Raw genomic sequence first — 6183 nt, 5'->3', positions numbered from 1 at the left:
AAATAGTTGGAAAAATATTCAGCGAGAACTAGAAACCAGTTTAATGAGTCTAGACACAGACTGGACACTTTTTTCCTATTCCTATTTTTTCCCCTTTTTCGGGTATTCAGGTTTTCTCCTGTTTCAACAATCTTGAAAAAAGATAAACGTAGAAAAACAATTATGCTCTTATATCTCCCTGTTTCTCAGAAGTTCTACTTTTTACATCTTTTACTGGATCCAAATAATTTTTATTTCTATCCGACCCCGAATGAGAAAATTTTTCTTCCTATTAGCTACAATTGAGGGCGTGGATCAAAAAATTCGCCCAGCGCTCGAGATAGTATGAAATTATTGTTCAAACGTCTCGGGAAATGGACATTTTTAAAGTCGAAAAATTGATTTTTTAAATGTAGCATTGTAGAGAATGATGAGAAGGAGCTCTTTTCGATTTTTTGTTTATTTATTAAATGATACAAATGACTATTTTTGATGCGCGCACTAAATATGCTTTATCCATACCTACAAACTGAAGAAAATACTGCAAATTGCCTATTATTTAATAACATTTAATTGCAAATTATAATCCATTGGTAACATCGCTTTTTCAGATTCACAGACGAAAAGTATGGAGGGAACTTTAAAATTAAAACAACTTCCAGTAAGATGTTTCTTCCTCATTATTAAATAAAGATCTTTAAATATTTTCAGATCGATTCATTAAAAATTCTCGGAAATACAAATTTTCTAGGAAAACAGGCCACGCCGCCAGTGGCTGGCACGCTGCTCGATGGTATTGAGTGCTCACTGAGTTATCGTTGCCGGCGTGGCATGTTTTCTTGTAAAATGGTTATTTCCGCCAATTTTTAATGAATCGATATGAAAATTTTCAAAGATCTTCGTTTAATAATGAGGCAGAAACATCTTACTGGAAGTTGTTTTAACTTTAAAGTTCCCTCTATACTTTTTGTCTGCGAATCTGAAAAATCGACGTTACCGATCGGTTATAATTTTCAATTGGATGTTATTAAATAATAGGCAATTTTCATTATTTTCTTCAGTTTTTAGGTATAACTAGGGTATATTGAATGTGAACTCAAAGCTTAAAAAAATTCTGATTATATTTGCCCAACTTACGATGATTGATTTCTTAAAAAGTAATGGAATTTAGGGCCGAATTTTTTTCAGCAATTCAAGCTTATTATTAACAAAACGCAACTGAATGCAAAAAACAGAAAATAGAAAAAAGTTCCGTCTCTCATTCTCTGCAAGTCTCTATTTAAAGAATATTTTCAAATACTATTTTGAAGCATTTTAAGGATTTTTATATTACTTAAAATTAAAATAAGTTCAATTATAATTTCGGAAGCGTTCAGCTTATGAAAAATGTAACTGTTCCCTTTTAATTATAGCTAACTTAAAATTGTATAGTCTAATATAGTTTGGAACATTTCTCAGTTTAATGATTAATCCCTTTATTAAGAGTATTGAAAACGATGATGTGGATTTATATTTTTGGAACTGAATCTGCATCTTTGAGCTTTTCAATTTATAAGAATTTTAAATATTTATTAGGCAGTTTAGTTCCTAGAAGTTGGCAAGGGGGACTTTAGGTTCACAGCACAGGTATGAGAATCAGCTAAATGTATTAATGCATTATATAAAATATAATAAGATTATTAGGTATATTATAGTAGTACATTCACCCATAGAATTAAAGATTGCAGCTAAACTGAGAACAAATTTATACGAAATCCTCATTTTCAAATATAAGAGAAAAAACGGAATAATGCTACTGTGAATAATTTGGTTAACAACTGTATCTGAGGAATATTCCACTGGATTATCAGAGTACAAACATATTAAGTAGCCGTTAGCTCACACATATGTGAGATAACGACGTTATTTTTTTCGAGATTTTACTTCGCAGATTATTATACAATTCTACATTTTTTATTATTCAGTACTTGGCTATTTTTAACTACCAGTTCTAGCTTATTAGTCGAAAATGTTTTAAAAGTTTTCACACGTACTGAGGATCAACAATCACACAGTTAACAGACTAAAGCTTCTGATAATCAAGTAGTATATTGGTAAGAAAGTACTGATGTAATCTGACACAAGAAGGAGAATACAGAAAAGAGGGAGATGGGTCAGGAAAAATCAACAGTTCGTCGCTGACCGATCACGCATCTTTTGCGATCACCTAATTTCCATACACAATCCAACCAAGTCCAAAGAGATGACTTTTTGGATAGTGATATACAAGACCCAGAAAACACAGGAGTTTAAAAAAAATAATGATAACATCATCTGTTTCAAAGTGTTTTGCAATAACCTCATAACAGCTTAGTATGAATGTCCATCAATCACTCCTAAAGAGGTGAATGAAAAACATAGGCGTGCGAAGAAATTTTCAGTCACAGGGCCAGTAGATATCAAGAACTTCTGGTTGGAGAAGTTTGCTCTTTCACACCAGAATCTCTCCCACATATTCAGCTTATAATTAAAGTCGGAAATGCCGATTGCACACTGTATTACATCTTCACAGCTGTCCTAAACAAATGAAAATGCATCTGCAAAGACGCAGCAGCTCATCAGCGCGTCCATTAAATTGCCTGTATTGACTACCGGAAAGCTTTTGATTCAACCTCGCATAGACTTATTATCTGTCTGTTGAAAATCTTACAGGCTCTGCCGCACAAAGTGAAATGCATAGAGAGATAGATGTCACTTTGTAAAATGGATTTACTATCTCATTTGGAAAATGTCGTATAACAACGAACAGCGTAATGTAGGGCCATAACATGGGCCCTCTTTTTATTGTTTAACACGCTTGTCTCTATCTTTCGCACTAAGAAATTGTTCTGGATACATATTTGGCAGCCCTGATCTTCGCAAAAAGAAGGTCACTCATCTATTTTATGTAGATGAATTGAATCCAAAATATCATTAGAGTTTTTGAAAGTTGTTTACCAAATTCCAGATGAACAAGAAAATTATCAAGTATTTGTTTATTATTTGCATTTAATAATTCTGAAGAAAAAAGATTCAAAAATCCCTTCTACGTATCAGTTGAAATTAAAATATTTATATTACAAAAGTCGAAACTACATTTTTAAGTGAAGAATTCAATCAGCAATTTGGTTTGATTTTTCCTTCTCTCTGAATTTGGAACATTTGGAGGAAAAAATTTTATTGGCCTCATGGGAATTAACAAAGAATGAAAGGAAAGACGCCTTGGTAACGTCAATACATTTAAATTTGAATATCTTATTTTAATCCAATACAGATTATAAACAATATTATATTTTAGTCTACCTTTTTTTCATTAAATTAATGATACACATACTTGAGAGAATCTTCATTCGCAACAACTTTATTAAACCAACGTGGGAAGACTGGATAATTTTTACCTACATGGCATTCATTTATTTCAAATTCGATCATGTAGTCAACTTCACCACTGATCATGTTTATTCTTATTCTAGTATAAGCCCAATTGTGTACCCTGTTTGCCCGATATATTCCACGAAGAATCCCTGTATACTCCAGTATAGCAAAAACGTCACCACTGGATGTTGATAATACAATATATTCTTGGGTTGGCAATGGCACAAATTTACTATTTTTTAACATCACATAAATTCCAACATAATCAGGAAAAATGTATCTGCGAAATTCGAATTGCCGGTGCGGATTTATCTGGGGAATTAGTCGAATATATCCCAGTTTGGCAAGTGGATATCCAAGAACTTCATTAGAAGGAGGCCTTCCCGGAGGAGAACTAGACCTGGCATCAAGAGGGGACTCCTGAGGAGAAGTTCGGTCAGGTAAATGTTGTCCCGCAGAAGAAGCAGAAAAAATACCAGTATTAGGTTCGTCATTTGAATTATAACGGATCTGCAGCGAGTTAAAATTTACAAAAGCTTGATTGAAATTCTTTGGAAAGATTGGGTATTTTTTGCCTATTGGGCAGTCCTTCTTTTCATCTGGAGTCATATTATCAACTGCGCGGCTCGTCATATTTATTTTTACTCGCGAATTATGTTTATCTGTCCTATATATTCCGCGAAGAGTTCCACTGTAATCCAATATTGCAAAAACATCACCATCAGATGTTGATAGTACAATATATTCTTGGGTTGGCTCAAACACATATTTCTTCTCATTTATTCGCATTCGAATTGGTTTATCGTTAGGAAAAACATATCTGCGAAATTGAAATCGCTGGTTCTGATTTTTGCAAGGAATTAGCCGCATAAATCCCAGTTTTTCTATGTTACACCCAAGTACTTGATCCGAAGGAGGCCTGCCGGGAGGAGAATCGGACCTGGCACGAAGGAGAGACTCCTCAGGAGAAGCAGACCGAACAGGTGAATTTTGTCTGGCATGAGAAGAAAAAGCAGGATTACGTTCGATATTAGAATTCCATTTAAACTGTAGCGAATCGTAATTAGCAACAGCCTTAATAAAACTTTGTGGAAAAATTGGGCGAAATCTGCCAACTGGACAATCCCTTACTTCATCTGGGGTTAAATTATCAATTGCGCCGCTTATTATATTAATTTTTACTCTCGGATAATGGTTTTGTACCTTATATATTCCCTTAAAATATCCGCTATACTCTAATATTGCATAAATGTCACCGTCGGATGTTGATAATACCACATATTCTTTGGCTGGTATGGGAATATAGCCTTTTCCATCTGCTTTCCAACTAATTTGTGTATTAACTGCAAAATTGTAATTTCGAAATTCGTATCGAAGGTTCTGATTTGTGCGAGGAATGAGCCGAATATATCCAAGTTGTTTGAGCGAATATCCAAGTACCTTAGTAGAAGTAGGGCTGCTAGTGGGAGACCTGGACCTGGCACGAAAAGGAGGCTCCTCTGTAGAAGACCGGTCGGGCGTGTGTTGTTTGCCAGCAGCAGGAATAGAAGAAAGACCAGGATTACGCCCGCTATGAGGATTTCTTTTAGACTCTGAACTGCATTCTGCAAAAAGAAAGAGAATTTTTTTATTTTTCAGTACATATATATCTAATACCTTTGGCTGAATCCAGTGTTTCTTTGCAGAATCAATCTTTCTGAAGCTTCATTTAAAATCTTCTGAAATAACACTTACGTTTTGTGTAAAAAATTGTTGTTGTCAAGAAACAGTATTAAAAAACCAAATCACGTTAGCAACAACGTTTAAAACCTATTTCTGTTTTATTTCTTTACTAACTATTGCGTAGAAAATTTCGCTCAAACTATTTTGTTGGAACAAGAATCCTTAAGTCCAATTATTGGACTTAAGCACGCTCCGAAGTATAGTCGCGGCGGAAGAAAATCAGTCCTATTACTTTCCGGACAAACCCTGTATACTGTTGTATTAAATATATCTTTTTAGGATAATATTTTAACTTTCTACGAATAAAATCTGTCTTGTTAGGTTGAAAATTAAGCTACTTCGTTAGAAACTCTATTATTTTCTTGCAAAGTGATTCCTTTTCCATGCAGAAAAATACAACGGTGCCTTGAGTATTCGGAAATAAATGTCGGTACTATGGGTAGAAATCAACATTTACTTTTGAAAATTATGTTCCAGCTCCCTGGTATGCAAACATCTTTTTCGAAAGAATAATGCTAGCCACGTTAAACCATGCACTGAATATGGAAATAGCATGTTCCCCGAAAGTGTTAAGTCGTGGAAGAAATTATTAGTAAAATCTTAAAATTCTGTCATTTTGACTTCTGCAAGAGGTGCCAAAAACATCTTCCAAGAGGTGTGGTTTATTCAGTACTTTTGGGCCACTAGAGTAAGTTACTCAAGGACACGAGATAAAGCACATATCCCAGGCGTAAGAAAACAAAATTCTTCATGAGATCCTGATTTTTACAGGACATTAGGTCCCTTTAAGTGGGTTTTTAGATGATACAAGATTGAACCTGAGACCTATATGTATAAAACACATCTCCTGCGAAAAAGTCTGATCTTTATACACCGGGATCAAAATTTACGAGCGGTTTCGGGGAAGCCTCATTGGCCATCACCGGGATTCGAATTTTTCCAAAACGTTTTTTTTTCAAACTTTTTTGCTTGCTGCTTTTTATAGTACCAAACCGTTAACTGCACAAATGTCCCTGCAGTTGAAAAATTACAATCGGAATCTAAAAATGGCTGTGAAACACATATTTTTTTCAAAGAGGATGTGTCAGT

This window comes from Belonocnema kinseyi, chromosome 1 (genome assembly GCF_010883055.1).
Source record: "Belonocnema kinseyi isolate 2016_QV_RU_SX_M_011 chromosome 1, B_treatae_v1, whole genome shotgun sequence".
In the NCBI taxonomy this organism is placed as follows: domain Eukaryota; kingdom Metazoa; phylum Arthropoda; class Insecta; order Hymenoptera; family Cynipidae; genus Belonocnema; species Belonocnema kinseyi.
The sequence above is the reverse complement of the archived record's forward strand: the minus strand, read 5'-3'. Positions refer to the sequence as shown.